A 26,584-nucleotide genomic window follows, 5' to 3' on the forward strand; every position below is an offset into this window, starting at 1 on the left:
GATAAATCTTCCACGGGCAACGATATAGGCCTAGCAGCCTTTCTACCACCACAGTCTTGAGACTCCCTCCAAAGATCTTCAGCCCTTCTACCATTCAAACTATCTTTCACCCAGGTAACCTGCTAAGGTCCTTCAATGCCTCTGTGACAGCAGCCATAAATGCTCTAACATTACAAACCTTGAAATACAGATGGAAACGCTCCAAGTAATGGCACTTATCATGGTGAATCAACAAAATCAATGAAGTCAATAAAAAAATTAACCTCACATCAGATTGCCTATGCCCTGACATTGTGGACAAATTAGCCTCACTTCCATCTGTACTTGCCACATTAGTCGCAGAGTTGAAAATGATCAACAAAGAGAAAATCGTTCTACACAAATCTGGGAGCAAACCTGGGAGCCCCCTCAGAGGAGCACATAGGGTGGACGCAGGACACATGCCCACTGCAGTCCAAGCAACAAATAATTAAATGGCAAATAAAGGAACAGAGGAGAAACTGCCAGCTCAAACTGCCCAACTCAGTTATATTAATAAGCCAAGAGCGGCATCAAGCACAGATAAAGTGGTCCTGGACAGCAAAGAGGAGGGTGTTACCCATCCTACAATATCATCACTCACTCAGAGAGCAAAGAAACATCCAAGTAAACAACAAAAGCAGAGTAAAAATTAAACAATGAAAATGGCCTCCTTGAAACCTAAGCTAAGGAAGGAGGCCTGTAATCTAGCTGAAGTAAAGGAAACCAACCCGCCAATAACCAAAGGTCTCTCTATATTCTTGAACCCTATATTTCATAAACAACCATGACAGCTGGGTCCTCCAAAGAAGCCAAAACGGACCTCGTGGCCATCACGCCCTTAAATAAACAAACTTATGCACAGGCCTTTCAGGGCCAGTGCCAGACAAGTGGCCAGCTCAATTCAAGATCTCCTGGGGAAACATTCTCACCATATAGACATGATGCCACCCAGGCCATGCTCAGGCAAGAATCGCGGCTATGTCAGCAGTGCCCTCAACAAGTTAGAATATTGCATGATAGAGGCAGTGGAACAGGACCATCACGGAAAAATCAATGCAACATACCATCAGGTATACATACAATATGTGGACATGTGGGAAATCCTTATTAAAACCAGGCTCTCAAATATCCAGGAACTACGATGATAGAACTTATCAAAGCAGACAACATAGGAGGATCAATACCATGATTACACCAAGCCCACTTACCCAGAACAGAGGCCCATCGCGATTCGCGACACACATTTAACATCTAGGTATATAGTGACAGTAGTAGGCTCCCAACCAAAAAATATTTACCCCACAGTACAATTCCAGAGACAACACAGAAATTTTTAATAGAGCCAACATTTGAAAACCTTTGCAATATATTCCATCACTGACATTTATCACCAGTGAGGATATTATTGGAGTACAACTTGAAGCTTCTTCCCCAGAAGCAGTGATTCAACCAATGTAACATGGCGAGATGCCAACACATCCATAAAAGTGCTTAATGAAAGGGCACACTTCGCCAACTGGGGGATTCAAGTACAGAGGATGGTCAAGGAAAAATATCCCAACAGTCTACTCAGTTCATTATTTCGAGAGGACATGCAGATTTGTGCCTCAGTACTCATCCATTTATGTGCAGATTGCTGGCTCTTCAAAGACAATCCAGAGATATGGGGGGGGCTCATTGTTGCAAGCCATTTATAAAAAAGGAGACAACATCTCCAAAGTTTTCGCTCAATAGCACTTCTGGATATTAAGGGCAAATCCTATGCTAGCATTTTATCGCAGGAGTTACCAACCTGGGCATCCACCGAGGGGCTGCTACCCTTCTACCAAACAGGGTTTCGAGTGGTAGGGTCAACAGTAGACAACATTGTCATCTTCTTGTACCTAATCCATCAAGCAATAACCCACACAACATCCCTATCTTTGCCTGTTTTTTTAACTACGCCACAGCCTTTGAAAAAGTCATCTGAAACATCCACTTGCATAAACTAGGAAGGTGGAATATCCGTCCAAAACTATTGCACCCTGTCATGTCCCTCTATACTAGGACATACATAAAGGTCAAGCTTATGGGGGAAGACAGCAACAGCAATAATCAAAACTGATCGCCGGGCTAAAATAGGGTTGTTTTTTGTCACCACTCCTATTTAATCTATACACAGCTGCCCTAAGTCTATCCCTTGTAGGTGGGACCTCAGTCACCCCGAAAATAGGAAACATGAAAATCCATCTCATACAATAAGCAGATGATCTAATGCTTCTGAATCACTTGAAGGTTGGCTTACAAAAAGCCCTCAAAGCATTGGACTCATATTACATGAAGGACAACCTTGTAGTCAATGCCAGCAAAATAAAGAACAATATTTTTGGGTGGTATCCAAAAAGAGGTCGACATGGTGGTGGATAGGGGAAAAAGACTAAAGTGTGTCCAAAGCTACAATTATTTTGGGGCATGGCTGTGTGAATCGGTGAGACCAACGTTGCATCAACAAAAAATTAAGAACAAAGAAAGGATGCTCATGTGTGGACTATGTAAACTAAACTCTACCTTTATAAACCCTGTGACTGAGGCTATTTGTAGGGTGCTATGGGTGAAACAGCTCCTCTCTGTTAACTACACCCTGCAGGCATTACCCTGAATGTTATCAATAAAACTTGAAAAGATCCTTCTTCATCTGCCTTCCCATACAGGGGCAAAAACAACAGTTGATGGACAGAATGCAGAACACCCCAGTACAGAGATCTGGGCCTAAATCAATTTTTTTTTATCACCATGCCATTCCAGTTTGAAGCCAGCCATGCGCAAATCAGTCTTGACCCTTTGCCCCATGGGAACAGTCCAGCCCAAACTGCCAAGCCAGGTCTTCCCTCGAATGGAAACAAGCATCCTGGGACCTGTTTCGGGCTTTCAGCCCTCATCAACCAGAATAGCTTGCCACTGGATTCATGCTAGCCTGGCTGATGACACCTGATTAGCCAGAAACTGGTCCCAGGATGCTTGTTACTGGTCCAGGGAAGACATGGCTTGGCAGTTCAGGCTGGACTGTTCCCATGAGGCATAGGGGTGGCGGAGTGAGCTAAAGAATGATGATGGATTAAACCCAGATCAGTTGACTGGGGATGAGTGCTTGCAATGTTCAACACTCCATCTATCATCCCCTTTGCTTTTGCTTTGTTCGCCCTAAGTTGGCAGGGTATGCCCAGAAGTGGGTCCCTTGCTCACGTTGCCACTGGATTCAAGCTAGCTTGGCTGATGAATGCTGATTAGACAGAAACCGGTCCCAGGATGCTTGTTTCCGGTCCAGGTAAGATATGGCTTGGGTGTTTGGGCTGGACTGTTCCAATGAGGCACAGGGTCAGACTAATTTGCATACGGCCATGTCTGAGCTGGGGTGGCATAGTGAGCTAAAGAATGATGATGGATTAAACCCAAATCGGTTTACTGGGGGTGAGTGCTTGCAATGTTCAACACTTTGTCCATCATCCCCTCTGCTTTTGCTTTGTTTGCCCTAAGTTGCCAGGGTATGCTCAGATGTGGGTCCCTTGCTCACTTTGCCACTGGATTCAAGCTAGCCTGGCTGATGATGGCTGATTAGCCAGAAACTGGTCCCAGGACGCGTGTTTCCGGTCCAGGGAAGACATGGCTTGGCAGTTTGGGCTGGACTGTTCACATGAGGTACAGGGTCAGACTGATTTGCATAGGGCCATGTCAGAGCTGGGTTGGCGGAGTGAGCTAAAGAATGATGATGGATTAAACCCAGATCAGTTGACTGGGGGTGAGTGCTTGCAATGTTCAACACTCCGTCCATCATCCCCTTTGCTTTTGCCCTTTTCCCATACAGGGAACACTGATTAGGCTTGAGTTTGCCCTCATCCAGCAAAAACTAGAATGCATTGCTGCCCTGGCAAAGTATTCCCCCAGTCAACATTGACTTTCTTAAAATTCGATAACCCTTGGTCAATAAATCTGACAACTGCAAGGGATTGTTTGCAACTTGCGGTAGAAAACTGTATTACAAATGTTATCAACTACCAAAGCATTAAATCAGCAATAACATAGCAATATCATGAATGCTCATGTGAGTTGGACATGGAGTCTCTTCACATAAAGGCAGTACATGGCACTCTAAAAATGCCTCACACAAACCACACAGCGAAGGTCCATTTACAGCAGGTGGTGGGGAAATGGCCTCTAAATCAAATATTTTCAGTAAGATTATTGCCACTCCCAATTAAAGAGCTGACCACAACTTGGAGATCCCTTGATAACATCCTACAATGTAGATTATGCAATTATAGAAGGAAATAGCTGGCACATATAATACTCTGTTGCCAGCACTCCAGCACACTTGCTGAACCCTATCAAGGTCAATTTATCCACACCCATTTGGCTAAAGACACAGTCCGCCTCTTATATTCCCTGGAATCTGTGTCAGAAATGGGAAAGTTTGGGAAATTCATATCTCATGCCCACTTTGTATTAAAAGGAAAAAAAACAGCAACATACGTCCCTCTTCAGCCCTAGCCACTGTGCAATAAACTGTATGAAACAATTGTGGAGAGGATGTAGCCTAACAGCTAGGGCGGTCAACCTCAAATCTAGGGGAACCAGGTTTGCGTCTCAGCAATGACATCAACATCCTGGATCTCTGGGCAAATCACTTAATCTCCCCTTGCCTTACAAAAATGAATGTGTCCTTAGGGAAGGCAACTGGTGCTCATGTAAAGTGCTCTGATACCTTTGGGTCACAGTTGCGCTATATAAAACTTCAAAAATAAATAAATGGGCTGTCACAAAGTATCTTGCACCTTAACCTTTGTGCCTCTTCAGCCCTGGTCACTACGCAAGAAGTTGTATGAAGTGACGTCCTGCCACAAAGTACTTCACACCTTAACCCTTGCTTTTTGCACTAAAGATCCCAACTGACAAGGATATCAGCCACTATTATAGGTGCCATCATATATTATATACTCAGACCGTATTCCTCTAATCACCATCTAGCATCTTGTATGTTCAAATATTTGCTTTAAGCAGTCACAACACTAACAGTTCTTTGCACTTTATTTTACAATTTTATTAGGAATTGCACTCACATTGTACTTGTGTTCTAATCACATGGTGATTTAATTGAATGGTTTTAATTTGTAATGCACAAGCTTGTAATGGTTTAAAGTAATCACTTAATAATCCATTAATTCATCCTCCTAATTTCTGAATTTGTCTTTCTTTGTTTAACGGATAAACAGTGCTGAAATGTGTGAGCCCTCTCCTTAAAACATGGTAAAATGTGCCTACACCCAATTGACACATTAAATGCATGTGTAAATCCCAGGCATATGGTACTACATATCCCCAGGGCCTGTAAATTAAATGCTATTAGTGAGCCTGCCCCACCAACTAAAGTAGCCCTTTAAACCATATCTTACGCCTGCCACTGCATTCTGTAGTGCAGTGTTACACTGGCAATTCGACCTGGCAAAATAAACCTATTGCCAGGTATAGCCTTCCTTTGTATTACTCATCAGTCACCCCTAAAGTAGTCCCTAATAGCTCCATGGGGAGGGTGCATGGTATTTAAAATGTAGTATGTTTACATACGTTGTACATGTCCTGCCAATGAAAAACTCCCAACGTTGTTTTTCACTGTAGCGAGGCCTATTTCTTCCATTGATTTACAATGGGTATGTTATTGCATTTAATAAGTGCTAACTTTAGAATTTGCCCCGAAAGAGATATACAGTTTAGACTCTTACTAATTGCATTTTACAATCCCGTTTAATTGCAAAATCGGATTTTAAGACACAATTTTAAAAATGTCAAGTTTACAAAGATAATACCAAACACCAACTCAGCTGGGATGCACTCAAACTAAACACAAAGGGGCCGATTCACAGAATTAATCTGAGACAAAATCTTAAACTTTCTTCTTTTGGTATTCAAAGAAGGCATTTAGTAGTAAACTGTGACAAAATCCTAACTTTACGACTTTCAGTATTTACAAAAGGCATTTAGAAGTAGTAAAGTTAGGAACCCTAACTTTACTACTAAGAAATCCCTTTTCTGAATACCGAAAGTCATAAAATTATGATTTTGTCTCAGTTTAGTAGTAGTACAGTTAAGAATCCGAACTTTACTACTACTAAATGCCTTCTGTGAATACCAAAAGTAGTACGTTTAGGATTTTATCTCAGATTAGTTCTGTTAAATGGCCCCCCAGTCAGCAACGTTTAACAAATTACAAACAGTAATTTTCTCAAGTGTGCACCCTGTAAGCGAGGCTCTGCCCAGCCTCCCATTTCAAACTAGAAACAGGAGAACTAGGACGAGGGTCCTAGACACTGGGTGCGCCACCATAAATCACTGTAATAGTGTATACAATGTAAACAGCACAATATGAAACATGTTTCTCATGGTTGGTCAAAGTTAGTAGACATAAGCATGAATAATTAATCAGTAAAGAATGTTCATGGCCCGGACAATAAACAACGCGTTTACTCTTGCTCAATCAGTTTTATTTCCTAACGATGTGAAAGCAACAGTATTCTTCAAAAATGCTGAATTTAATGATGACATGAGATGGTAGATCAATTTTTTTTATCCCACTGCGTTTCAGGCATTACAATTGCCCTTAGTCAGGGGAATCTATAAACACTAACGCCAAAAATAGTCATATGTATGACTAGCAAATCAAAACAAAAATAAAAAGAGGGGCTCAAACATGGGCTGGTCATTTGATTACTAACTATACAGGTAGATTCATGAAAGAAAAATCGGCTCGCAAAGGGCCAGATTCTGCGAATCTGGCCCTTTGCGAGCGCAATTTTTGCATTTGGGATTCATCATCCCAAATGCAAAAATTGGTAATTGCGAAATCGCATATTTGCGAGGAATTGCATTTAAGGAATCTCTATTTGAGATTCCTTAAATGCAATTCATTAACCATTTTTTATTTGCGAATTCACTATTTCTGGCCACTATTTACCGCGAAGTGTATGTTACACACACACATGTACTTTGGACATGTGTGTGCGAAACATCAGGCTACATTCACATTTCAGGGGTGCAACAGGGTGTCCATTGGACACCCCTGCACCCTTGAAATCGAATAGCGATTCGCACATTGATATGTCTTCCCATTCATTCCTATGGGCCTTTAGGCCCATAGGAATGAATGGGGAGTTATTCCTTATTTGCGATTAGCAATTAGCTAATCGCAAATAAGGAAGCTGTAGGAATCGCAATAAATATTGCGATTCATACATGAATCCCGTTTTGCGAGTCTGTAATAGCGATTCCTTATTAATCGCTATTACAGACTCGCAAAACATACCGATGATGAATCTGGCTGCTTGTGCCGGAAAACCCTACACAAAAGGCAATGTGACATATCAAAAAGCTAAAATGTTTAGAGTCAAAAACCTGGAGCTTAAAGGCAAACACATGAATGGAAAAGAAACAAGCTACACACACTTGGTCTACGCCAACACCACTGAAGGAAAGAACAAGCAACAATACCATATGTGATAAAAACGGGGTATGTCCGCGCAAAGAATAATGATAAGGACGCAAGTGCAGGTGAAGTTCTTCTAAACATAAATACAACCAAAGGAGGGAGGGAGAGGAAGAAGTGGATTCAGTCTCCCCTAACAATTTGTTTAAACAAAATAGAATCCACTCAGAAGGTAGTGCTGATCCCTAAAGTGATGGGGAGCACACAGTGTTGTTTGAATACCCCTCACACACCAACAGGCCCATTGGTGTCATGCTTCATCATCGGGGCCTTCGCATCCCTCTACGGGACGCGGCGTGCTGCGACTCACGGATACGTGGGAACACTGATAGTGAACTATGTGTGTGTGTGTGTGAGAGGGGGAGTGAGTGGTGAGGTGAGAAAGTTAAGGTTAAAAAATGCCTGGCTCGTAGGAAAAAATATTTATTATGTCCTCGGCTGGTATTGTTAAAAGGGGGTGCAAGACGAGTTTGTCAGTTATACGTATTAGGGTATACCAACCTCAAAAAGTGCGTCGACATGTTTCGGAGTACAGCGACTCCTTCTTCAGGACGAGGATGGGGAGTACATTTGCGCCGAGTCTGGCGGGACTGTATGTTCACCATCTAGAATCCTCCAGGATTCTCCACCCAGACATCCCCTTCAGGGAAAGAATCCGCACTTGGCGACGCTATATAGATGACATTCTGGTGATTTGGGAAGGAGATGGCCAATCGATCACTGAGTTCATGCATTGGCTCAATAACCAAAACCCTTTTCTAAAATTCACCCACCAAATGTCCAACGACTCAATGGTTTTCCTAGATTTGAATATCTATCACGAGGCAGGTCTGTTAAGAACTGAGACTCATTTCAAACCAACGGCGAGGAATTGTCTCCTCAGGTTCGACAGTTTCCACCCACGCCACCTGAGGGAGAATTTACCATACGGACAGTTCCTACGCCTTCGCCGCAACTGCAGCGATATAGCCAAATACAAAACCCAAGCCAGGAATCTGGGTGAAAAGCTGAAACAAAGGAAGTACCCTGATAAGGTCATTCAAAAAGCTATGAAAAGAGCGAGAAACAGTAACCGTGAAGCCCTCCTTGAAGACAAGCCTGTCAGAGAAAACACACCCAGCAGAACAGTCTGTGTCACAACGTACAGTTCAGTTTCGAACCAAGTTTCAAAACTTGTTAATAAACACTGGCGCATTTTGACAAGCGGTTTGCTTGATCTGGAAAAACCTCTGTTTGCCCATAGGCGGGGCAAGAATTTAAAAGACATTCTTGTACACACGAGACCACCAACCACGAAAAAACAACAAACAAGGTTACAGGGGCTACACGGCCACCATCCCTGTGGAAACTGCAGCAGCTGTCATCTAACCAAAAAGAGTCAGATCCTTACTTTCATGAATGGTACCAGATGGGAACAACGCACGTTCAGTAAGAACGTTGTGTATCAAATCACATGTCCTTGCAACAAAGAATATGTGGGCATGACTACAAGGGCGGTAAAAATCAGGATTAATGAACATAAAAGCAACATAAGATGTAAAAAATCAACCACAAAAATGGCAGCCCATTTTCTGGAACACCAACACTGTGTGAACGAAATACAGTGGACAGTGATTGAACAATTGCCAACGGATGTTGGCCTATTCGAAAAGGAGCAAAGGTAGGTGTTCCGTCTAGGGACAGACACCACTGGATTGAACGACTCCATCCCTTGGAGCCAATTGAGATGATCCATCTTGACCCACCTGATTAACATTGAACTATGATACTGTAAACAACTGATGTATAAACTGAACTGACAATCACGTCTATACTGGCTGCCAGCCAAGGTTTCAATGTCTTATCTTTAAAGAGCCGGTCTGAATGTATAGACCACGTTTAGGTTAGAACCCTCTTGCCTTCTGGCCATAACTATAACCCATCTCCAATATTGCCAAGCCTGATAAGTGCACTTGATTTCCCTGGTATTTCACATTATGGCCAATTCAGAACAGCTCCCTTAAGCGTAATGCGAAGGCGCAAACACACATTTTCGCCCAAATTGGCTTTGACAAGGGACATGCATTGTGTTCGTTCCCCAGTGCAAAATACGCATGCGCGATTATTCAGCTTCATACTAAGACACATGCGCATCGCGCACATATGCCGAACTGCCTAGCCAGCACCGCGATCGGCCGTACACGTGTGCGCATTTGGAAACACTTTTTTCTAGCGCATGCGCGTTCCGACCGCTAAACACGCCCCTGACCAGCGCGCAATACCGGACCTGATGGAGGGATTCTATCCTTCTTTGGGCATGATTCCGCTTCCAATTACCACCTAATTGAAGTGGTTTTTAGCGGTATAAAAGAGACGAATCAACAAGACTCAACACTTCGTCGGAGCCGGGTTGAGGGGATGGCAGTCTACTAGGTCGTGCAGTTGATAGAGCGCGCAGTTCACCCGGGTCACAAGTTTACCAATTTTCCCCGCGCACTGGGCCCTGACGCGAGAGACCAAGACTGAGTTTTGCGTGAACCGGGTGATTTCTTGCACGCCACTATGAGTAATTCGGGGGGTGACTCTTACACCACTTACTATTCATGTACCTGACTTACCACAGGCACATTACTCCCAATCGGATCAGGAGCTAGCAGTGGACAGGTGACAGGATTCCTAGGAAAGAGAATACTTTATAAACCAAAATACATTGTCCACACTGTAATCTGTAAAATAACCACAGACACCTGATAGGTTTAAAAGTTTATCTAAAGATTTCAAAGTAAATATGCCAAGATAAGCAAAATGCAAAATAGCACATCAAGCATTAAGATCACAACCAAAATGTAGCTATGGATTAAGGCAAGGACCATTTGAGTATATGGGAATACTATGGGATATGAGCATTTAGGGAACACGCTATTCAACACAAGTTTAAACTATAGCGAGGGACCTAGAATGTATATTTAGCCTAAGCTACTCATGCTATTCTCACTGCAACCATGCTAAGGGAGAGGGGAAAAAACGGGAACACACTAATAAAATATGACAGTTTTGATAATCTCCTACAGGAGGGGAGAGAAGTGGAACAATTCTAATAAACAATTGCATATAATTTGCATTTCAAGGTGATAGGGCAATATCACAGGCAAGAGTGCTTTATTAAGGAAAGAAGAGTAAGTGAGAGAAGGACGCAAACCCACAAAGTAATATTTACCTAATTAGGAATGAGAACTAACCCTGGCCACGGGTCAGTTTGGAAGGACGGGGACAAGGACCCTCAGAAAAGGAATGCCAGAATGCGAGCAGGTACAGCTCACGGGCAGTCAGGACAGGATACCCCTCAGGTTTGGGTCAGGACTGGGCTCACCAAGGTACGACCAACACCCACAGCTTCGGATGCAACGCCTGCGTTACCCCTCTCTGCAAGTAATCCGCCAGTAACCCCGATTGGGTTTTCGAATTTCCCCAGCAAAGTGCTTTGCCAGCACTTAAGACTATTTCCACCCCTAGGAGTTTGTGGAAAGTATGGACAGAGTGCTCCGCAGCACTTCTAGATTGAGCACCTATAGAGTTCGTAGGGTCAGTGACAGGTCTGCTACTCGGACAAGTCGGACAATTTTCCTAAGCTACACTAGGGCAATTATACTGTTTGGAGACCCTTAGACCACCCACCAATGTTGCAAGTGACAGTTTCCTACATTATGATTGGTCAGGAGAGGAGATTCGGTCACTGTCACCTCCTAGAATTCAACGTTCCCATCATAAATATTGAAATTTTGCTTATCCGCCCCTTGGGTTCACGTTCCCATCCATAGGAATACAGTAGAAAATACGAGTGTACAGGGTATAGCAACAATGTCTCTGAGGTTCAAGGTGGAATTTCATCGTCCTGTGCTGGGTTCTCAGGCGCATCGGGCTTCAGGAGCCAGCTGGCTTGTTTCAGCGTCTGCGCAGTAGAGTTTCTCCCAGGTCACATGGCAATACTCAGAGGAGCCTCAACATGGCGTTGGTTATGTATGTCCCAGCCCCCAGAGACGCAATACATGAAAAGTAAGCGAGAACAAATTAGAATCACACATAAAAATGATCACACTGTATACCGTGATAAAATTTTACACACCCCTTACTTTATAACGTCTACAGCATTAAAGTTTAGTGCGAAAAGACAGATAGGCTAAAGCAGCAGTTGCAAGCATAGAGCGTGGTGAGAGACAAGCGGCCATGTTTGCAACAGTGCGCATGAGCAACAGATTCCCTCCAGAATGCGAGTGCGTCACATCACATGGGTATGACCGACGCATGCGCAGACTGAATTTCAGCGAAGCAGCCATTTCCTTAGTGCAAGCATTGTGAGGATGAAAAGACACACATGCAAGCCTCTCAGGAACGCCCGCGTGTTGGGGAATTTGCTAAATATAAGACGGACAGTTGGATTAATATGATTATACGTTAGGCGAGGTTCATGAATGTGAGCAAGTCGCTTTACGTGCGAATCCTTGCTCCATCACAGTAACCGTGAGTTTTGTTGTTCAAAGAAGGGCAACTGGGATATCCAGTATTACCACGCATTCATGACCCTAAAACCTACCTTTTAACATCTTATAGGATGCTTGATTAAGCAATGAGGAAGGAACCCCCAATACCACGCTAAGGCTCATGAGGTCAGATAACCTTGGTCCATAAGTAAGCCACTATTAAGATCTTTTTCCTTCCTCCACAGTTAATGTCTGGGAAGATATTTGGCGTATCTTCAATTAGTGTATGTCTGTGTCTATTGTGTGTCTTTTTTGTGCTTTATTCCACAGGGTCCTTGAACCTCACTTTTGGTTCAATTTTACCCTTCCATGTATGGAATTATTTTTTTCCTGATCCTGGTTGTTCAACTGTGATGTTTATTATGCTTTTGGTTTATCCTACAGGTTCTATATCTTCAACGCCAATTGGGCGCAACAGAACTTATACATACGATAACACCTATAGGTACATTTCACCTAGTGTTTTTTGTAGAATACACTTTTACATTCAATCCCATGTGAGTAAGGTGAGGATAGTCGTGCATATCCTCGTCCTGAAGAAGGAGTCGCTGTACTCCGAAACATGTCGACGCACTTTTTGAGGTTGGTATACCCTAATACGTATAACTGACAACCTCGTCTTGCACCCCCTTTTAACAATACCTGCCGAGGACATAATAAATATTTTTTCCTACGAGCCAGGTATTTTTTAACCTTCACTTTCTCACCTCACCACTCACTCCCCCTCTCACACACACACACACATAGTTCTTCTAAACATGCCTTGCAATAGTAAGCCATAAGCTAATCCCCAGTAGTCAACACAAATAGTACCTTGAAACCACATAACAGGTAACTGGCCAATGTTCAAATTCAGGAAGATGCAAACTGCAAAAAAAGTCACCAAACGCAAGTGCTAAATCTCACGAGTACAAAAGAGTACGTGATCCTAAACGTGAACCCAATAACTGTGACTAACGACCGAAAATGGCTCGTAAGAGGACAATCCATGAGTGGCGCACAGTTAAATAGACGCTGCGGCGAGTTTGTAAGCCAAATGCGAAGTGACAGGAGAAACATGCACATGAACACTAAAAAAAGACTAAAAACACAGAGACTGATCGTGAACAATAAAGACAAAAGCAAAGCCATGAGATGCTGCCAAAAAAGCCCTTCTGCCAACAGTAATACCCAATATAATCATACAGTGTACAGAATAAAATAGAAACGGAAATAGGGAATACAAACAGCAAAAAGATTGCTGTTCCAAGTGTGCATAAAAGAAAGTGTATTCAACAGTGGCACAGTGGTGTTTAAGTGTAATGATGCCAAACAGATGTGACTCATAAATGAAAAATGCTTCAATCTGATACTGCAGCAGGTACAGACATCATTTATGCAACACTGATATAATGCATGAAAGGTCAAAAAATGAATGCTTAAATTAGCATAATGCATAATGGCTATTATAACAACAGTGGCAAACATTGCATAAAGAAACAAAACATGATGTCAGACACATCAATTGACCGGTCCTAAACACATACAAAAAAGTGGGGGAGTGATCTGGAAACTCAAATATTGGCATTGAACAACAAGAACCCAAAGATTTAATTTACATTCAACATGGATTAACAATTATTTGCATATTTGGATGTTAATTGCATTCTCTGTTGATTCTGTTACGTTCTTCTACCCAGCAGCAAAATTAGATCAGAGGGACCTCCCAATTACAGTCTCCAGTCTAGTGGAGCCCCATCTGACTACAATCTGCAGCATGAGCTAGCTGGGTGGAGCTTTAATCTTATACATATTTCTAGATTTCCCCAAAAAAGAAAGCAAATCATAACTCCAGTTCTACTGATTGTATATTGTTGTATTCTCATATTATTCATATTGTTGTATCTTGTGCTTTAAATATTACATTCCATTGTTAGTTCTAGCATTGCTATGCTCCTTGACATAACTGTGTACCTCGTCTGTCAGTTGTCTGCTGGCTGGAGAGGGAACACTAACATTTCTCTGGCACTCCTAATAAAGTATTTATTCAATACTGAACAAGCCTCCCACGAATCTTTGATTACAATAGATGGCGACAATCAGCTGGCAGAAGTAAAGGAACGCAGAGTGAAGATTATCTTCACTTGGTGCAACGAGAATTCATGCGTGTTAACAAGCATATTGAAGAAAACGGATAAAAAGTAAGGAATTGATCTTAGATTTATGTGTGACTGAAATAATTCATTGATTGCAGACAAGATGGATAGTTCAGCCTTCGTAGCCAAAGATGACTGTGATTGAAGTTGGATATGGAAAGAAATGAAAAGAGAGAGGACGAGTGAGGACGTACTTGTATATTGTTGTGAACATTGTGTACTACGCTGCTTTATTCGCTGTAAAATCATGACAGTATTATGGTGTACATTGTGTATTTAAAATATAGTTATTGTCACTGAGAGAGATGGCCATTTGAACAGTAGCAGTTACCTTTTGAAAGTACACGGCTGTGCTTGTTAGATCGTTCTGTTCTCTCAAGCTCAGTGTGCCTTCTAGTCAGATGGGTAGTGACGTGTAAAAGCTAATTTACGTATTGAACGCTGTGACGTGTACACGTGCTGACATCAATGACGTGACAACTTTTCGGTCAGCCATTTTGGATGTTTTCACAATTTTGAATTGAAAAGCAAAAAATACGTGTTATTGAGCTCGTCATGCTTCATTATCTTCAACACAACCTAAAAGGAATACGAAAATAAGGAACTCGAGGTACTTGTAGCGTTTGTGCTTGGGCTAGCGCTTGTGCAGAGGCCGCGTTATGCTAATAATTACAGGAGCCGGTATTGCTGTCTACACATGGCTCCGACTGCCCGGTCGTAGCCACGCCTCCTTATTTATAGTCCCCGGCGCCTGACGTCACGCGTCAGCGCAGGGACGCTCCAGGAGCGTGGGTCATCTAGATCGCAGCTTGTGCGCCCCAGAAAACTACATTCCTTCTAACCTTTATCAAAATAAAACAACATAAGCATTACATTAAATCATAAATCGATGGATCTGTTACCAGACTGTGAGTGTCCATTCCAGGCTTCAATCTACCAGGTAATCAGCCAGCTGGGAGGAGGGAGCCGGGTTTCTCCTCAGTCCATACCGGAGCTGCCCGCCCCGAGACACCCCTGCCCTCGGTGTTTCTGAGGGGGGTATCTGTTCCTCCAGCCGGAAAGGAGGGGCTTGTGTCCTGTTTCCAGGAGTGACTGGAGATGGAGATGTGTCACAGTCCATCGGGTTTTCTTCCTCCGAGACGTACTGGTCCATCTCCGGCTCTTCTCTCTCTCTTGGTTGGGGGCTCTGGCTGGGCTGCGCGGTCCTCTGGGGCCCGCCCTGGTGGGCCTTCTTGAAGAATTATATGTCTCTGGTAACTGTCTCTGCTCCTCTTCTGGCTGTCACCATGGTGCCCGTCCGACGGTTGACTGTCCAGGGTTGGTGTTCGAATGGGAGTCTGAATTTGCTGCCTGGGTATCGGTCTTTGACGTAGACTTGGTCATTCAGTGTGATCATGGACTCACTGGTCCCTCTCCGTCAGCTGGCTTGCTCATTGGAGTGAGTTCGATTCGCCAGAGTCTTTTCTTTGCTGGCTCGCTCCGGGACCCATGTGGGATGGCTCGGGAGGGTGTCTTTCACTATTCGGCCCATGGTCGAAGCACTAGGCGCCGCCTCTGTTGTAACATGTGGGGTCAAGGGATATTCCCTGAGGAAACTGTAAATGGCCTTTTCTAGCGGTGATCCATCTGCTAGGGCTATGCAGACGGTCTTGTTGAGCGTGCGCATGAATCTCTCTACTTCCCCGTTTGCCTGGGGCCATCGCAGGGTTATTTTGCGGTGATGGATCCCCGAGCTCTTGAGGTAGTCAGCGAATTCTTGACCTTGGAACGGCGGTCAGTTGTCAGTTTTGACCACCTCAAAGATACCGTGAGTGGCGATGGTTTTCTCGAACTTTGCGATGACTTCCGTAGCCATTTGGCTTCCTACGATCTCTATCTCTGGGTACTTGGTGGAGTCCTCAATTATTACGAGCGCGTATCGCCCGTCAGGGAGATGTCCAAAATCCGCGCTTACACACTCCCAGGGCCTCTGGGGGTTGTCTTCGGTCACGACTGGATGAGGGCGGTCCGGCGGCCCTGTTGCCTGACACCAATTGCATGTTCTGACAGTTTCTTCCACCAAGGGGTCCATGCCTGGGAACCATACCTTTGCTCTCAGTCGGCTTTTTGTTTTCACCATGCCTTGGTGTCCTCAATGTGCTAGCTCCACCGCTTGGTGGATTAGGCTGCTTGGCAGGACTAGACGGTATCTCGTAGGATGCATCCTTGGCCGTTGAGAGACAGTTCCTCTTTGATCCTTAAGATGGACTCCAGGGTGGCCTTTGCCTGCGGAGTTCTTTTGCCCATGGATTCCTGGATGGAGCGCCAGTTTCCTGACTGTATTGCTTTGGCAATTAGTTGGAGGCATTCGTCGCTCTGTGATGCTTCAATGATAGACTCTAGGCTCATAGGTAGCGGTCGGGATCTTTCCATCACCAGCCGGACATACTCATCAGTGTCCTCCGCTTCCTCTTTCTCTGCTAGGGTGGCTTCCCGGGGGTGTCTTGACAGGTAGTCTGCGGGGTTTGTTGACCCTGGTTTGTACTCCACTCGGTAGTCATACCCCTGTAGCTGGAGTATCCACTTCTCGATTCTGGGAGGTGGTTTTGATACTGTGCCTTGGAACAGTGGCAGAAGAGGTTTGTGGTCCGTGGTTACCATGAAAGGATGGCCATACACGTAGACGTGGAAATGTCGACAGGCCCAATGTATGGCTATGGCCTCTCTCTCAATCTGGGAGTACCTCTGCTCTGTGTCTGTCAGCGAGCGACTGGCATAGGCAATGGGTGCCCACTCCTCGTTGTTCTGACGTTGCGTTAGCACTGCTCCTAGCCCAAAAGGGCTGGCATCCACTGCTACGTTGGTGGACTTGGATGGGTCAAAGTACGAGAGAGTGGAGTCTGCTGACAGGGCTGCCTAGGTATCCTGGAAGGCTTTTTCTTGCTCTGGGCCCCTATGCCACGTGGTGGCTGATTTGGTCAGTTCTCGAAGTGGTTTGGTGAGGTTGGAGAGATCCGGGATGAAACGATCACAGAAGTTCAGCATCCCCAGGAAGCTTCTGGCTTCTGACACGTTTGTGGGGGCCGGGGCTTCCTGGATGTCTTTCACTTTATCAAGATCAGGTGCCACTCCTTGGTCCGAGAATGTGTACCCAAAGAAACTGATTTTTCGCTGCAGGAATTGCCACTTCTCCTTATGTAGTGTCAGACCAGACTCTTTGATCCATTGTAGAACCCCTCGTAGCCTTTGGTGGTGCTCTTAAATTGACGTCGCGTAGATGAGTAGATCATCACTCACGTTCAGGACTCCTGGGAGCCCGCCAAGAAGCTTGCGAATGGTGTTCTGGAACATTTACGCGGCACTTGAGATTCCAAAATTGAGGCGCCGATATCGTCTCAGTCCTATGTGGGTGGAGAAGGTTGTGATGTATCTTGAATCTGGGTGGAGCGGCAATTGATGATAGCCCGACCGGAGGTCTACTTTGGAGAACCATTTCGCCCCGTTAAGTTCACCCAGGATATCGTCTATAGTGGAGATCAGGTGCCGCTCTCTCTTCACCGCTGCGTTCGGGAGACGCATGTCGACACAGATGCGGACTTGTCCAGGTTGTTTGGGTTTACGGGCCACTACTATGGGGGATACCCATGGAGTAGTTCCACTGACCTTTTCTATGATTCCTTGCTTTTCCAGTGTTTCAAGTTCGTCTTCCACCTTCTTCCTTAAGTGGAACGCAATGCGTCAATGTGGAGAGATACTTCTTTCCCTTTTAAGCATCCGATGCCCTTGAACACCTCTTCAAACTCTTCCACGATAGTGTCAATTTCTTCTTCTAGCACCGCCAGAGCATAGGATATGAGTTTTAGGTCTTCTGCAGATTGGCCACTTAGCAGCATGCCACTGGCTTATTTCATGATGTAGATTGTGGTGGGCACTGTGGCCTCTTGGTGTGTTAGTTCTGTTTTGAAACATCCGATCAGGGGGATGGGTGTCTTCTGGCCATATGCGAACACTCGGATCTTTGCCTCGCGTAGCAGTGGTTTCGCCTGCAGTTGGTTGTATACGTTTGCCACCATTAGCTCAATAGACGCCCCGTGTCGATTGTGGCTCTCACCTCCTGCTGGTTGATCATGATGCTGAACTTCGGGAGCCGCCGTTTCTTTTTGGTTGGTCAATGGCGTATACGTAGTGGACTGGATAGTCCTCAGTGTCATCGTCCATGTCTTCACTGTCTCCTTCTTCTTTCACCACGTTTGCGGCTTCTTTCTTGGCTTTCGTGGACCTGCATACCGCCGCAAAGTGGTTCATCCACCCGCATACGCTACATTTCTTCCCTCTTGCTGGGCAGTCTTGCATGCGGTGTGGCTGGCCACTGCAATACCCACACTCCTTCCTTCTATCTGGTGGTTTCCTCTCGCCTGTTTGTTTCCCTTTCAGCCTCACAACGTTCACTTTTTCTGTGGTGTGGGCCTGTTCAAGTTTGATGGGCCGGTGTAGGGCCGACTCCATATGGCACGCTCTTGCCTGGGACAGTTCTTTTGATCGGCCCAGCTTGAGGATGTCCGCGAGGGGCTTGTCATCCTCTTGGAGTATGGCAACACAGAGTTTCAACGAGAAGCAGCCTTGGATGATCTGCCCTCTGATCTCTTCTTGCTCGTCCCGGAACCTTCAGGAGCTGGCCAGCTCTTTTAGTCTGCCGTGGAACGCATCTAGGGATTCATCGGCCTCTTGTTTCGCTTGGCGGAATATGAACCGCTCGTAATCTTTGCTCGCCATAGGTTCGAAATAGGCGGTCAGAGCTGCGAGGAGAATTTGGTATGTCTTTGGGGTAATTCCGTCAATGTTTTGTATGGTCGATGCATGTCCTTGCCACCAAGGTGTAAGAGCAGGGCTCTGCGCCTTTCCCTTGAGATTCCCGCTCCTTCGAAATATATTTGGAGGCGGTCCATCCAGTCCCTCCACCGAGGTGCGAGGGATGATGGCGCACCGTCAACTACAAACGGTTCTAGGGCAGGAATGGACGCCATGTTGGCACGTGCGCGGTGTGCTGTCGCACCTTGAGATGTTTCAGGGATGAGGCCTCACACCTGGGCCTATTGGTAGTCTCTGTAGCTGGGATGTGGTCCCTTGCAAGTTTGGTATACACCCCCTGCCTGGCCCTGGGGCCTCGGTGGTGATGCATGTGCTAGTTGGTTGCGGTGTGGCCTTTGGTTAGGGCGGCGGCGTAGCGCGCTGTTCTCACCCCCTTTTCGGTGTAGGATGCGCCGTGATTGTGTCCCCCGGCTGTGCCGTCGCTTCGTCTCTCCGTTCGCCACCTGTGGGTTGAGCAGGGTCGCTGTGTCGTAGGATTGGGCCTAGCAGCAATGAGCAGCAATGAGCTCCCCCTCAGCGTGCGCTGTGCGTAGAAACTGTGATGCGACAATGGCTTAGTGCCGGTGACAGGGCGGGTTTGTTAATACCCTCGTCGCCAGTGTAGCATTTGTGCTTGGGCTAGCGCTTGTGCAGCGGCCGCGTTACGCAAATAATTACAGGAGCCGGTATTGCTGTCTACACGTGGCTCCGACTGCCCGGTCGTAGCCTCGCCTCTTTATTTATAGTACCCGGCGCCTGACATCACGCGTCAGCGCAGGGATGCTCCGGGAGCGCGGGTCATCTAGACCGCAGCTTGTGCGCCCCAGAACACTACAGTACTATAATGTAATTAATAAGTTGACTCACACTTAAAACATTTTTTTTATAATTTTTGGAGATTTAAAACTTCTACTTTAAGATATGATCATTTGTGCTTTGTTTTTAATCTCGGTTAGTCACACAGGTTGCAGTAACAAACTTGTCAAGTTAAAGAGTTTGTAAATTTGAGAATTTAATTTTTTTTTATGAAGAAAAGAAGGTAAATCTTCAGTGATAAGCACGCCAATAGCTATGCAATCTTTGGTGATAAGCCTACCAAGTGCAAGTGCCTATTTTGTTATTATTTAAATACATCTAGGGTGATAAGCACACCAAATAGCTTTATTTGTTGTACAAATAAAAAAAGAGTATAAATATGGATGTTGCTGTAATTCCACCACCTGAATTTCTTCAACAACCTGGTGAACCTCCTTTTGAGTGGGATGATTAGATAGTAATATTTGAAAATTATATTGAAGCTCTGGATGGTAAAGATTTTTAGTGCAGCGAGAAAAAAAGCATTACTTCTTAGTACCTTAGGTATAGAGGGGCAGCATGCATTTAAATACCTACCTGTTTTTACAGACTGTGAAGGAAGAGCTATTAATAATGTTTATTTAGAAGCAAACGCGAGATTAAGGAAACAGTTTGCGAAAGAGGGGAATATTGTCATGTGTAGACATAAGTTTTAATACACAGCCCCAAAGAAGTGATGAAACAGTAGATCAGTTTGTAACACGTTTACGTGAGTTATCCGTAAAATGCCAATTTGGTGAGATGAGAGATGAAATAATCAGGGAGCAGCTTATAGTTCAGTGTCGTAATAAATGAATAGAAGAAAGGTTATGGGCTGCGAAAAACCCAACATTGAGCAAAGCTATAGAAATAGCCAACGTTGTTGAGCAGTCAGATGCATGTATGAAGGAAATGGAAAAAAAAGATAATGCAACAGGTTTCTCAAGTTTAGAACAAGAAGATGTCAATGCAGTAAATGCAAATAAGAGTGGAGATACTTTTGGAAAGAAAAGTAACCCTGGTGAAAAGTACATTAACAATGCGACAAAGAGTATAGATTATAAGAAATCAGACAAGAGAATTTGTGCTAGATGTGGTAGCGCCTAACACACATTGTTATGCTATTGACAAAGTGTGTAAAAAATGTGGCCGTAAGGGACATTTCTTTAAGATGTGTGGAACATACAATAAGCCTGATGTAGCTGTGTTACAAAATGAGGAGAATACAATAAGTATGAATGATGTAGAAAGTACAGACAAAATTCTATGTGTAGATGAAGATGATTTGACATCCACACTTAGAAGGAGATTCAGACCTAAGGCAATTTTTAAGGTGCAAGGAAAAGAAATTGAGTTGATGGTGGATTCAGGTTAATTTTATACTATCAGAAGCCCGTAACTGCAGCTTTGTTTGTGTGGGGGGTCCCGCTGACTTTGGCCGCTGTGTCCTGCTGATTTTGGCCACAGAAGGAAAGGGGAGCGGAGCAGGACTATGAGTCCCAGGCTCTCCGTGGCTCTTGCCGCCACCAACGACTCCAGCCTCTCGTGACAGGAGGCGCGCATAAATCCATCACTGGGCTCCCACAATCCGGGAAGCCCGTAACTACAGCTTTGTTTGTTTGGGGGTCCCGCTGACTTTGGCCACTGTGTCCTGCCGATTTTGGCCGCAGAAGGAAAGGGGAGTGGAGCTGCACTACGAGTCCCTGGCTCCCTGTGGCTCTTGCCACCACCAACTACGCCAGCCTCTCGCTCCAGGAGGCGCGCATAAATCCATCTCCTGGCTCCTGCTGAGGGGGAAGCCCGTAACTGTAGCTTTGTTTGTGTGGGGGTCCTGCTGACTTTGGCTGCTGAGTCCTGCTGAATTTGGGCACAGAAGGAAAGGGGAGTGGAGCAGGACTACGAGTCCCGGGCTACCTTTGGCTTTTGCCTCCACCAACGATGCCAGCCTCTCGCGCCCGGAGGCGCGCATAAATCCATCACTGGTCTCCGGCAGCATGGGTCGCGCCTGGGCATGCCCGGGCTATGCCGGGCAAAGCGCAGGCCAAGGGCGGGCCCATCTGCACCCGACAGAGGCCAGGCTGGGCTCCCTCAATTACGTCTTGGAGCCAGAATGGGTAAGCGTAAATTAGTTACCTCAAATGACACTTTAAAATCGAAAGCAAAAGTTCCCCGCGACTGTGCCTCCATAATTTCTTATCTTACGACTGCTGTGGGTGCTATAACATCTGAAATTCATACCGTGGAAGCTCTTTTGGCTCTGGGAGCAGAGCCTATTGCTGGACATCCCCAGGAGTTGGAGCCCCCATCAGATAACATTGTTAATCCTAATTTGGCTGAGGTTCCCCATGAAGCTTGTGGCTTAACACGCGATAATATCTCCTCAGTGAGCCCATACCCTGTACCCTCAAGTAGAGATGTTAACTGTCTGGACATAATCTCTGCTAAGGAGTCCGACATGTCCCCTGTAAGGAAGAAGAGAAAGAAGGGTGTTAAGCCGAGATTGAACAATAAGGTGTTGGTAATGCAGGAGGGGTATAGAAGATGCTTATCTTTAGAGGAGCAGCCACCCACTCATCCTGCATTCAACATAATGGACATGGATTTACATTTAACCCATATTGACACTCTTTTTGTTACTTTAAGAGCTGAGATAAGAAATTGTATGAGATTTGGGACTGAGGGGATTATTAAGAAACTGGCTTCTCTTGAAAGGAACCTGGAGAAAGTGTTTCATGTTTGCAAGTTACTACTAGGGAGCCGAATGGCATTACATAATGTAGCAAAACGCTCTACAAAAAGAACACTCTAGATGTAACCAAGGTGACTCCAGTGGGGGGGTGGCACCACTGTGCCCTATGCGGGTATTACATCTGGGAAGTCGCCCCAAGAAGCCGAAATGAGTGAGAATCTTGCTGGGATATCTAGGAGGCCGGAAATAAAAACAAAGGTAGAACTGTGTAACTTAGCCGGGGTTAACCAGGTTAGGTTTCATCTACCACCTGAGGCTACCCCTTTAGTGGCAGTTCCAATAGAGGTACCCCAGGTAAAGAAAATATGGTGGTAACACCGGATGAGTTAATCTCTAAAGTAAAATGTTGGTGTGCTTCGCACTCCGAAGGAGGATTTAAAGCATCTCAACATATTATCATGGCTAGATGGGTCGGGCGGGTAGTACTCTGCCTCAAACAGAAGGAGGGTGATTGTGTTAATTTTGACCAGAGGGATATTGCAGGTTTGCTTTTTCAAGGTAAATATCTTGGGGGCAAAGGGGGTATTACTGCATTCCCCTTAGTTTTTTTTTACCTACCCAAAATGACTGAGCAGCCATACAATCTTATACCCAGGTCGAACCAGCAATTAGACACTCACAGGCATGAACTGGTTACTAGCTCTAGGCCTAGGGGTAATCATCACTTTCAGATTGGATTGGGTGGAAATTCTACTGCCTCCCTAATCCCGGGGAGTGACCTAGGGGTAAGCTCTGTTACTCACAGGCCAGAATTAACAAATAGATTCTCCCCACTGAGCCAGATGGACAGCAATGATTGACTGGTGGGTGGGTCCCCCATACAGAAGCATGTTGTAGATACTCAGTGGGTGGACCCCAATACCTTGCCAAATAGAGATGGGCCAAAAGTGCCAATTCAAGTTAAAGTACTGAGCTGAAACATAGCTGGAATAAGAAATAAAAAGGATGACCCCTTATGAAACGTTTTTTTAAGGGATGATGATGTTATCGGGCTTCAAGAAACTTCGGAAGTTGATAATATTTTTTGGTTGGATGGTTATGTAACATATGTTGAGCCAGCTAGGCCCTCTATAGCAGGCAGATCCAAAGGTGGTCTCATAACTATTATATCATTAAATGTTGCAGGTATCCATCGCAAATTGGATCTCGGTGTATCGAATTGTCTAGCAGTTGAAATTGTTCATACTAGAGCAAATAAGATTTTAATTGAGAACTTTTATAACTAATTTGATAGCTTCACTGCTATAGAGCATTTATCTAGCCCTAAATTGTTTTTGGAATCATACAAGGAGAAACAGGTCACACTTTATTCAGTTATAATTTTGGGTGATATTAATATTCATTTATGTCATAAAAATTGCCAGCTTACAGATAGTTTCGGCCTGAGGAAATATAGGGATACCCATTTTGAACATAGGCTTCAGGGTGAATTTCTTGATGACATCTTGGTGTAGTCTGGTCTCCTTTACCCAACTGAAGGGAGTGATTAGGTTGTCGTAACTACTTTTAAAGGTAGGGGACTGAACACAACTACTGACTATATTTTTATTAGTTTCTCTTTCTCACCTTATGTCAAGGATTTTACTGCTTTATGGTCACAGTTTAAGGACCATAACCCGTTGCACTTGATTTTGGGGGGAGGAATCGGGGTTAATTCTGAGTTTAATAGATGTGTTTCTAATCTGCCTATTACATCTATTAAATCTAAAGACCAGGGTCATAGACTCAAGTGGTGCAAGGTGATCCCTGATGAGTTTTGTAATGAGCTAGATTTTAAAGTGGGATCAGAGTTGGAGCTTTGCCGCGATTCTAGGACTCTGGATGACAAGATCCTTGAGGCCTATGTAAAATTATCTAATCATCTGGCTGGGGCTTTAAAGTCCTGTTGTAGAGCATTTTAGAACCCTAGTGTGAAATTCCTGATTCATGCCCATATATAGTTATAAATCACCCTATCCTTATATAGGCATAGAAATCATAACCATATTTAGACTTAGCCTATGCAGTCCACATACGGCATGGCTACTTCCACTATTTCCGAAAATCCAAAACGATTTCTTGGAAAAACCCACCTTCAGCAGTGAGGGACTTCCCCTTGCTTGAAAATTGATTTGTCCAAGAACTCATGGAGTTTTCAAAGAACTGAGTCTTTGATGACGTTATTATGTCCAAACTTACGTCAAACTCAGCACCTTCATGGTATAAATATGCCCACACTTGCCCAGGCAAACACACAGTGGTTTGGAGCAGTTCGACTATCTACCTACACGACACAGCTCGCCACAGCAAGTGCCGAAGGAAGATGACCCTCCAGCAGATGCAGAGAGAGACGCTGTCTTTTCTCTTGCCGAGAAATCCAGCTCCACTGTTTCCAATCTACCCTTGCTGGTTGTTGGGAAAACGTGTCCTGAGAGAGAGATACCAAACCTCCTACATTCTGAACCAAGGTACGGAGCTGATTAGACCCTTAGAGAATTCTTTGATTAGATTCTTGGCAAAGAATACTGAAACTAAGCTACACCTCACTTACTTCTTCCCTCGTACTAGACCTAGGTTAGGTACACCGGGGTAGGTGTATTTTAGAACTACAGTTGAGTACTTTTTAGTCTTTGTTAGTTATGTATGTTATTTGGTATGTCTTAGAAACCATACCATGCTTTTACAGTATTATTTTATAATACTCTTCGTACTATACGCATTGTACTTTGCAACTAGTATTACGATTGTAGCAGTTAATTTCTTCTGCATGAGAAAGAAGACTGTTCAATAAATACTTTTATTGAAAACGCCCGTCTCTCTATTTCTTTGCACCTCTGGTAAAACGAAGCATGCACGATTGACTGAGTGAAATAACTATCTATTGTTTCCGCGACTCTAGAGATACATTTCTTATTCTTGGGAAACAAAGTTGTCATGTTTATGCGGTTGTCAGAAACAAATCCCTTCTTTTTTTCGAGAAAGTTTCTAGTGACCTCTGAGCTAGCTGGCACTCACAATTAAGTCTAATATATTCAATAGAGACCCAGTCGACCTCAGTCCTACATCTAATCTATGGTATATATTATTCCAATGCACCAAGCCTATTGGGAATATAGGAAGTACAGTACAGTCCACCTATAAGGAATACCCTAATAGAGGTGGGAAATGGTTTGAATATGAGTGCTCCACCGCTCACCAAAAGTTGATGGTTGCCTTGAAACATAAACTACATGATAAAACCCTGATAACCAACCTTAGGAAGAACTATAAACTAGCGGTATATACACATAAAAAAGAAATTAAAGAGGAAGCATGGATCGAATTGCTTTCCATAGATGTAATAAAAAATAGTGCAAAGTTCTGGCATGTTGTCAACAAGCCATTCTTTTCAAATAATAAGAGCGGTTTGTTGGACTGTAACATCCCAGAAGTTGAGTGGCTTAACCATGTTAAAAACATCTATGGGGATCAAGGGGTTAAGGAGCCCCAAAGTACACATAATGTCGTGGAGAGCTACACCCTAGTGTTTACTGCTATGTAGGTAGCTGTGGCTATTGACCAGATGTCAAGTAATAAAGCACCTGGCCCGGACGGGGTCCTGGCGGATCTTTTTAAAACAAATGTTTCTTTATGGTCTTACATCCTTGCTAATGTTTTTTCTGCAGCATGTAAGTTAGGCCTATCACAATCATGGTCTCGGTCAATTATACCCCCGGTTTTTAAAAAGGTAAATAGAGGTGATCCTCGGTGTTATAGGCCTATCTCATTGATAGACTCTGCTGTGGGAGTTTTAGGTAGTTATTCTTGGGAAACTCACGGATTGGTTAAATGATTGTAATATCCTCTTAACCCACAGTATGGGTTTAGGAAAGGGAGAGGAACCATGGATCAGTGTCTAAATTTATCGTTGCTGGCTGGGAAATATACGATTGCGAAGAAAGGTTCACTCTATCTACCCTTTATGGACCTTTCTTCTGCTTTCAAAACGATGTCAGTTGTTATTAAATCTTGG

The sequence above is a fragment of the Lissotriton vulgaris genome, chromosome 8, assembly GCF_964263255.1.
Source record: "Lissotriton vulgaris chromosome 8, aLisVul1.2, whole genome shotgun sequence".
Classification (NCBI taxonomy): domain Eukaryota; kingdom Metazoa; phylum Chordata; class Amphibia; order Caudata; family Salamandridae; genus Lissotriton; species Lissotriton vulgaris.